The sequence below is a fragment of the Epinephelus fuscoguttatus genome, linkage group LG2 (genome assembly GCF_011397635.1).
Source record: "Epinephelus fuscoguttatus linkage group LG2, E.fuscoguttatus.final_Chr_v1".
Classification (NCBI taxonomy): domain Eukaryota; kingdom Metazoa; phylum Chordata; class Actinopteri; order Perciformes; family Serranidae; genus Epinephelus; species Epinephelus fuscoguttatus.
Window position 1 is genome coordinate 50,738,134 of NC_064753.1, and position 10,622 is coordinate 50,748,755.

A 10,622-nucleotide genomic window follows, 5' to 3' on the forward strand; every position below is an offset into this window, starting at 1 on the left:
GCAACACGATGTGGAGATCATCTTTTCCTGTGTCTTTCCGAAGCGAACCAACCTGACGCTGGGATTCACCCACAAGAACCCATATGCCTTCACAGAGAGGGGCTTTGGTGCTTTCACCTTCCAGTTTGAATTCTTCGAGAGCCAGCGCTTCAGACAACAAGTCAATGCCAGCACTTACCCAGTGGAGGTGAACCTCAAACAGATGATGTTCATGCAGATCGAGGCGACCACCTCCATCCCCAACACAGAGCTGTTTGTGGAGTCCTGCAGGGCGACTCCGTACGACAACCCAAACTCTCGCATCAGCTTCACCATCATCCAAAATGGGTACATGTGCACAATGACAACACATCCAGTTTGTCTCATATCAATTCCTTAAATAACTATGATAAATATTATCTGGTCACAGGTGTGTAAAGGACAACACAGTGCAGATTTACCCCGGCTCAAACCTTCAGTTCAGATTTGGAATGGAGGCTTTTGAATTCATTGGTGCTTATGCCGAGGTAAGGTCATGAAGTTTTTAATGTTTCAGCCATGAGTTTTAATTATTACCTCGTAATTAACACAGTGTGCGTTTGTAATGTGGTGAAGTCCATATCCATGGTAACAGTGAAGTGTAGCCACAGTCCCAGCTGGACGAGGACATCTAACTGGCCTACTGTCCTTGTCCCAGTATACAAGCACGGGAGGGGAATCCATTTATTGAGCCAAGTATGTGCGACTCCTCTACGATAGGTGGAGATATGCCCCCTTTCAGCTTGTTAGTATTGGACCTTTTTCCTGTTGACCTATTACGTCACAGACCAAACAATGGACAAACAAGTTAGCTACGGTTAGCTAGCAGCTAACTGCTACCATGGTGGACAACTTTACAGCTCTGTACATTTGGTCCGTCCAAAAAGTCACGGCTCTGGATGTAGATTTCTCCATGTTGTTACCGGCTTCTTCTTCTCTTACACATTTAATGCTATTGGACTTCCGGGTCAAAGCCCGGGGCGGAAACTGTGGAGCATGCTCAGAGCGCCTCGGCCAGTTTGGATCTGACTGACTGTATACATGCAGGAGTCACATGATCTGGGTGTGTTAAGGCCTTTGCACATTGAGTCAGTTTTTTTCAGATGCATTTTTTAATCCGTTATCTGAAACAAACTGTTGCACACAGACACCTTACACACTGATTCTGATGCTTTTTATTGTTCTTTTCATTGTGAAAATTTGCAACACATGACAAAATGTAAAGACACATTTCCTCCTCTGCCTCTCTCCAATGGAGTTCCCTATCTGACTGATATCACTTCCTCCGTGTCTTTCATTTGGCACCACAGCTGCATGAGGGGGTGGAGCTGTCCACACCCTCCTCTTCATCATCATCCACCTGAATATTACTATCTGACCTGCTGACAGTGAGCTGAGTTATGAATTGATTCTGTGCGCCCCGCCTCATATTGTCTTCACTGATTCTTGGTCAAACATCTCTAAAGGCTCTGATGGATGTGAAAGATACAGGAAGTCGAACCTGTTCCAAAAATTTTAATGACAGACAAAAGTTTTGGACTGAGTGTGAGAACATGATTGACACAATGTGAGGTCATATTTATTTTTAGACGTGCAACAATTCTGGATGAAAAAAAAACACATTCAGTGTGCGAAGGCCTTTAGTTCGACTCTGAGAAATTCACTTTAGTACGATTTCAGTTGGACTAACATGATTCCTTGGATTTTAAAAGTCTGGTTTTAGTCAGGCTGACACAAGAAATCCATTTTCTCTCATGTCATGTAAACGCTCTGAGTGACTTTACCTCCACGTGTCTGCAGGTGTACATCACATGTTCGGTCATCCTGTGTGAGACTGGCGTTCCCAGCACCCGGTGCTCTCAGGGATGCACCAGATCCGACTCAGGGAACCATCGCAGCAAAAGAGAAGTTGCAGGCCAGACTTCTAGACACTCCATTTCCCAGGGACCTTTGCACCTGGTGAAAACGTCTGACAGCCAAGGTGAGTGTGCTCATACACTCAGTATGTATGTTAGCACCCAGTATCATTTGGCTTTTGTATTTAATGCAAAGGTTACAGCCAGCAGTCACTCCAGGGACAAATGACTCTGCAGTAGTCACAGACATTTATTCCCTCCAGCTTGTAGTGATGATAATGTGACGCCTGGATGGATGCACTAATTTATGCCTCTGTTCAGGTGTGATGCAATGACGCACTGCCACATATTCCATCCATCTCTGCCTGAGCAGTGCTTGAAAATCGTTCCAAATTATTCAGCACCAAGGTTGAAAGAGAGACTGAATTCACTTCTGCTGTTTACTAACCCCGGTGGTTCATGACACCGAACGTGACGCACCAGTCATCCATATCTGTTTACCTGAGACCGGGTCTCAGGGGCAGCAGGCTGAGCAAAGCACCCAGGCGTCCCTCTCCCCAGCAACACTTTCCAGCTCCTCCTGGAGGACCCCGAGGTGTTCCCAGACCAGATGAAATATGTAATCCCTCCAGTGTGTTCTGGGTCTGCCCCGGGGCCTCCTACCAGCTGGACATACCCAGAACACTTCCAACAGGAGGCGCAGGAGGATCCTGATCAGATGTCTGAACCACATCAACTGACCCCTTCTGACGTGAAGGAGCAGCGGCTCTACTCCGAGCTCCCTCCAGATGTCTGAGCTCTTCAGCCCACCTCTAGGCTCTACAATCTCGTTCTGTCGGTCGAGAGCTTTGCCCTCTCATTCAGCTCCCTCTTCATGTGCCCTTCAGTGCCATCATCACTGCACATGCACACTATCTCATGCTCCATTTTACCCTCACAGGTGAACGAAACCCACAGATACCTGAACTCCTTCGCTCGGGGCAGCAACTCTCTCCCAACCCATGACACACCAATGTGTTTAACAACACACACATACCTTAAAACTTCAGTCAGCCCGGGCTGTTATTTACTTGAATCAACAAACTCAACAGGCCTATATTTGGGACAGGCCTTTAATTCCTTTCACATTAAACTGTTGCTCAGCAAAGATCAGGAAATATGGTCAAACTGTTTATTTAAACCAGTACGAATATTACTTGTATAAAAACTAGGCTTCAGATAAAAATTATTAATCATTTATTTGATGTAACTCCGACAGACGCAGCATCACAGACAGAGAGTTGCGGCACTCAGAGATCATGGCCCCCGGCATACAGACACATCCCCACTTTATCCTGTTAAAACAATCCTCACAACTTGGATTCATTTTTATTAAAAACCCTTTTGATTCTTTTGATCTGAGGACCCTTACAGACTGAAGGAATATGAATAACTTACAGGGTAATCAAGCAATGGCCACATATTCTGACTTTGTGACAGCTTTTGCCTCATGCTGGTGAATCTGAATGAATTTTTCTCTGGTGTTAATGGTTCCAATAAAATAAACTGAACGATTAAATCGTGGAGAATCTAACTGAGCTAATGATGTGTAGCATCTCCATACTGACCAAAGCTTAAACATTAATATTCATATGCACGTCACGTTCTAAGCAGCTAACTAATGTTAGCTCAAGTGGGAAGCCAACAAACTGGTTTAATACATCCAAATATGTGCTATAAAAAAATGAAGTGCTGAACAACCCAACAGCCACCCTCCACGTTCCATGTGATAGACGACAAACCAGATGTCATTTTAGTGGACGAGAGCAGGATGGTAAAATTAGGTGAGGCTAGCAGAGAGTGCCGACAGTGGTAAGAGGAGACAGCGTTGCCATCTGGACCCCCAAATCCCCCTTTTCATATGTGCCCGCCCAAATGTTTAGACCAATCTTCACAGCTGGATACAGATGTGTGACTGGTCAGTATTTGAATCTCCGTCCAGTCTGACTCATTTCTTTGTGTTTCTCTTTCAGTGTCAGTCCCGAGTCTGAATCTGAGCGTGAACCTTGCGCTCTTTGCTGCCTGCCTCCTGGCGTGTGGAGGCGTGGTCTACCGCTCGAGGAGGTCCAGAGCTAAATACCAACTGTTGCCGAGCAATGAGACGTACTGAGGCCGGGAACTGAATTTCATCCAATCAAATCATTCAGGAGGCGGGAGAGCTCCACAGCTAAAATCTCATTCATCCTTTATGTCTTCTTGTATTTTAGACTTTCACATCTCAGACCTCCAACAGGTCGGTTTCCTTCATTTTGTTTGACCTGCACCTGCTGCGATCATGAAGTACTCGGAGTGTGGATGAAGGAAGATTGCTTTTTATTGCAGTCACTGGACTGCAGGGTTTCAATGGGCACTAATCAGCATCAGCTAATCACCTTACTGATTAAATAGAAAGCGGGTCATGGATCAAATGGATAGAATTAAAAGCTGATTGTGAACATTTCTTTTGTCTCATCTGCGTCATTAATGCATGGAGTTCATATATGGTGATATACTGTATGTGCCCTGATGAAGACTGAGTTGAAACATGCAGTTTATTAAAGGCTCCTCAATATTTGCAAAGCAGCACCAGAGTGGAACGTAATTCCATTTCACACCAGAGAACTAAACACTTGTAGATCTGTCAGTAACCAGTTAGAACAACAGATGATTAGCACACACACACACACACACACACACACACACACACACACACACACACGTAAACACTAAACTCTTTTTTGCTGCTTCTATTTGTTTGTCCTGCTTGTTTGTCGCTACTGCTTCTAGTTCCCCATTTAACCCTTTGAAACCTGAGCAAGTTGGCTTGGTTTCTTTCAGGAACACGTGAAGAGAAGAAATCACAAGAGAAAATTAATAACAAGAAAATTAATAAAAAAAAAAAAACAGAAAAGAAAGTTAAAAACAAACAAACAAGGGAATGACCTGTAAAAGAGCTTAAAAAATACAATAATTCTGTAACATAATTATATGATAATTATAATTATAGATATAGTTTTTCCCTAGCTTTTTAAGAATAATTTTCTAATCCATTATTTTTTGTTGCAATTTGTGGACCATTTCTCACCAAGTTGCTTATTGCCTTTTTTTTGCCATGTTTTTTTGTTCATTGCATTCGAACAAAACAACACAAAGAGTGAAAACAGAGGTGAAGACAGGCCAGGTAATTAATCACTGTCAGGTGATAAAGGGACAAAGTTGTGTGTGTGCGTATGTGTGTGTTTGTGTCTGCGTGGCTTTACAGGTTTGACAGGTGAAAGGACAGGGGAGAAAGAATAAATAGAAACAATAGCAATTATAATAATTATGATGAAGGGAAATTAAGTCTATTAAAACTAATCCTACATTTACTTATTACAATGATAATTAAAAATAATAAAGCCAGTGGGAAGGTCCCCACGTCTGCTGGCAGCAAAGCAGCGCCAACAGGTTGTGTTTCTTTGTTTCCACTGCTCTGTCCAGCGTTGGGTCGCCTCCAGACCCTTAAAGGAGGAGCTGGCCCGATGTGGACTTGATCCCTTAAGAAAAACTGCTCCCCCACTTTCCTCCATGTTTTTGAAAGATATTGCACCAGTTTGCTCCACGTTCAGGGGTTTGAATACTTAAGAAAGAGCAGCACAAGATAAGTGATGTCACTCCAGGTTTCAAAGGGATAAAAATGTTGCGCAATGTCCTTTTACGGTCTTAAGGTTGCATGTCCTGTTCTTGTTTTGTTTCTTTGTCTTGTTGGTGTGTTTAAAGAAGCTTTGTAGCCTTGAGAATGTTGGCACATCACAGATAGAGGTGACCTGTTTACTGTAAACCTGCAGGTGCAAAGACAAGGAGTGGCAACGTGAAACTTTTTCCTGACTTGAACCAATAATACATTCCACACACTGAGGCGATGACTAACAAAGCACCCCACGCTGGAGTTGGCTCAGCAGCAGCCCTGCACATGACAGCTGTAACACAACAGATCACCAGTAATCAGAGTCCTGAGGGCCTTAACATGAAGCCAGCTCAACAGAGCCGGGCGCTCTTTACCTGAGCTGGCTCGACAAACCCTGCAGCCTCAGTCAGAGATAACATCAACTGTCTCTGCTAACTCAGATGTTCTACTCATAAAACAACAAAATCAATTGTGTGCCGCCTGCCTCTGCCCTCGAAGAATATTAAAAAGTATCCCATTAAAAGGCAACACTGTGGCCTCAATAATAATGATGATAATGATAGGACAGTCAAGCATGAAAGAGGGAGAGAGAGAGGGAGTGACACGCAGCAAAGGGCCACAGGCTGGAGTCGAACCCAGGCCGCTGCAGCAACAGCCTAACTCACAGGCTTTTGTTTTACTCTGTGGTGGTTTAATAAATGTGTAAAACAGAGTTTATGCTGCATTCCCGAGCACTGGGAGGTGGGACCTGGAGTTAACTAGAGCCCATCTCAAAGCATTCCAGACGATCGATGTACAACAAACATGGAGGACTGCAGACCCAATTACCTTCCATAGCCTTAACGAGTTGTGTTAACATTACAGTGTGTAATACAACCACATACATGCAGAGAATTATAGCGTCTTGTCCATTCACTGAAGTTTTATCTCTCACGATGTGCATCTCTGTGTGCGCCGCCATTGTTGTGTTGAGTCACGTTGTTGATTCGCGGTGAGGTCTTGGTAGCTCAATCTGGCCCGACTCTGCAACTCGGACCTCCAGCTTCGACGGGCCTTTCAATGCATTTTTCCTAGTTGGATGTCTGAAACTTCCTACCTCCCAGCACCATTACTTAGCAGAGTTCACGAAAAGGATCAGACCTGGCAACCCTGGAGAGACGTCCAGGGTCTGGCCCACTTGACATGCTGCTGCTGTGTTGTGCTATGGCCTGTTGAAGTTTCTGGAATTTGTTATTTACGTGACAACACCTGAATGCAACAAAGGCTCCGCTATAATTGTCACGGACTCGGGTCGGGTTCGGTTAGGAAAATGCGACACGAGGTAATGGTAGGGGAAACGCTATAGTCACTCTAGTGTTTCCTTTCTCGTCATAGAGAAACCGTATTCATGAGAACTGACAAGAAAATAAAGAGTAATCTGGCTTCACTTAGTCTCGTCTAGTCTACGTCTCGTGGGGCGAGCCCAGCTGACCATTCAGCCATTCATGCTTGTTGTTCTGAGACAAACGTCACTCATATCCCTAATTGACTGGAAACATGTCACATGGGAACAGATGCCTTCAGGGTTCACAAAAAAACTCCAGCATACTGATGACAACCACACATTCACATATTGTAGGCTGACCAAACGTCCTCTTTTGCCCGGACATGTCCACTTTTCACGTCCTGTCCGGGGCGTCCGGGGGGGTTTTATAAACTGATGATAATGTCCGGTTTTCTGTGTGTTTGTGTGTGTGTGTGTTAGAGTGCGGCACAGGCAGCATATTTCTGTCCGAACCCGAACCGAGCCCGACATTATTTAATGACCAAAGCACTGAGTTTGTGTCACACAGTGGTTACAGGCTATTTAACAGGCCGGGCGTACTCAGCGGAGAGGGAGACCTCCATGTTTGAGGCGGGAGCGGGAGGCGGGAGGTCTGATGCTTCCAGCGAGAGGAGAGGGAGAAATAAAACAAAATAAGATAAAATAGGAAAAACCTGTCTCCCTCTTTTATTTTATTTTCAGCATTTAATCAAGGCGGAGGCGGGCGGCTGGAGGTCCGAGGCTTCCAGAGAGGAGAGAGGTAGAAACAAACAGCCAGTGTGTGTGTGTGTGTGTGTGTGTGTGTGTTATGTTCAGGTGTTGTTACGTAAATAACAGTGCCCAAGCAATAAACAGGACAGACATAGGATTTTATTTATTTTTACACTACATTTTCACTGAAAGCTGACTGAATCCGACCCGAGCCCGAATACAATTTATAGCTATAACGGGTACCGTCGGGTACCGTCGGGCTCGGATCGCCACACTCTAGTGTGTGTGTGTGTCCCCTATAGAGGCCTATCTGAATTTCTGTCTTTGAGAGATATTATTTTGTAATAAAACTGAATTTTCTATCCATACATATAAACGTTAAATATATTAAAATGATGAGGCATCTTTGAGTAAACTGCGAGTATCATTTAAGTAGGCTATGTCGTGGCCGGGCGAGTGTCCTCTTTTTTGGGAATCAAAATATGGTCACCCTAACATATTGGCCAAATTATTGTAGATTTGGCCTTTTTTGGGATTATTGATTGTACGTCATACAGAGGGCCAAATTATCGTACAAATACGAATATTATCGTACACCTGGCAACGCTGGACTGTCATACACTGTAACAGTCACACAACTGTGGGCCCAACTGGTTTATTGTTCAGTGAGTTATGAAGTTATTTGTGTGTCAGGTTACTTTACAGTGATTGTGAATATTATCTTCACACAGCAGTATCAGCTTATCGTACTGTATTGTAAGTCCTTTTGAACCAAAAAGTTAGTAACCACATCATAAGCACTTAGTGTAGTCTTTGCTAAGTGGGCCTTTCATCGTCATGTACAAGCATACACCAGTTATCTCTTCTGCTTGTTGCTCTGCTGGTCTTTAACACAGTATGAGCAGACTGTGGAATATATCACATATTTATTTTATCTCTGTTCATCTGTTTTCATTTTTGTCCTTTTCATTCTTCACACGCACTTGTGCACACGTATATCCTTCAGATGTGTTGTTTTATTACCCGTGCTGTGTCCGTCATGTTCTCTGTGTCATTAAAGAAAATCTGACTCTGTCTATAAACTGCAGTGTAAAACAGACTAGCAAATCAGAACCAAGCATAAAAACATAACCCAAAGTGGTAAGATTATGGTTTGCAGATGAAAAACACCGACACATCAGCGACAGCGTGATTATAACATCCAAAACACCTGTTTCACCCTCATGCTACAATGTAGCATCAACAAAAATAATAAAGTGCGTCCCTGGAATGCATCGATTGTGGGAATTACTGCGTCCTTTCAGATGTGTCAGCAATGCAGGGCGTGAACCAAATAACATCAACATTCAACAATGTTGTGCCACCTGCCATCAAGTACACCCAAACAAATGGACACTACGTGACCGTACGATTAGCTGCAAGGCTCCTGCAGGTGAAGAGAAGGACTGGGTGTGGTTTACCACAGCGAGCAGCAGTGTTCTGCATACTTCCTGTTGATTGATTTATTGTTATTACAGACAGAGATAATTACCAGAGCCAGTGCCAGGTGATGTTTTAAGCTCGGCCACAGCCCTCTCCATGAGAGCCTGATGCAGGACACGTTTGTTCACTCTCTCTGGAGAGAATTCATTTTTTATATTGTGTATTTTGTGTTTGTCATCCTGTTTTGCAGGACAGTTAATTACTGTAATAACAGTTTTAACATTAATGCAACATGTCCCTTAACCTGCTATAAACACACGTCCCACAGGCGGGGGTTCTTGTTTCCATGATCCTGTTAAAAATGAATCTAAAATAAAAACTAACCTCAGCAGAAAGCTATCACATTGTCTGTGTGCAGCAGTGTCATTACATTATGCTGCTCCAAGATACGCTGCAAACACACAGTGACGCCGCCGTACTGTCCCGTCATGGCTGCAGGAGATGGCTGTTTGAATAATCCTTTTATAAACTGACCAAAAATAAAAACTATAACAGCCAGAGCATTCTTTTGACTTCTTCTGGGTCCTTAAAGGGTTATTTTACCTGATAAATGTAATAATAATGATTTTCTATTATGCTATACACTGAAAGTGTGATATATATTCTGAGGTGGTTATATCACTTTGAAAATCTCATATTGTTGCAGCTCTATTTGGCTTTAAAGGAGAGACTCGGTGGAGTGTCACCATCGTAACAATGACATCAGTGGGATTTTTAGCAGTGTAGCGTGAAGGCAGCTAGTTTAGCTTAAGCAGCTTAAGATAAAAAAGCAGGACTGTGGAGATGATAAAATATATCACTAAATGCCATGACAGTTTTTCTTCATAGTTCAGATGCAATGTTTCAATGCACTGTGGAGAATAGGTGACACCAAAACTGTGTTCCACTTTGCAAAGAAACTGCAAATGCACGCTCGAAGGTGTGTTGTGTTCTCTCCATGTGATCAAAACATTTCAGAAGAGCTTCCCACTTGAGACACCACAGGTTATCCAAACGTTCCTGTAATTTCCCTCTGACAGTCATGGAAATACAGTAAAACATGGAAATAAACAAAATCCTTCAGGCTTTCATTGAGGACTGGTCAGTGTGGTGGACCTCTGACACTTTATTCTTGTATTCACTGGGCCTGAACCTCTGCACTACGCTACATTATCCAGCACAACACCTCTGAATGTGACATCAGTCTGATTACCCTTCGCTCAATCTCAGATGGTGAATGAACCTTTGAAGCAAAAACAGATGACTCTTACCTGGCAAGTCCCTGTGTGATTGATGTGTGAGGAGAACCAGAGCCAATTAAATCACAAGTGGATGCTTTAGAAGTTTTGATTTCTGTTTTCATTGTTCCACCCGCAGTTGGCAGCAGTGCATCTAAAAACACAGCTCCACCTCTTCTCAGAAGTTAGCCTTGTGTTTAAATACCAACAGAGAGAATTGCTCCACTCAGGTAAGAAATATTAATTGTGGTCACCTATAATACACAGACAGGTGAAACAAGTTCTGCTTCATGCTTTACACTTCCAGTAAATGATGTGAATGATAAGAAAAAAGTTTCATTTCCTTGTGG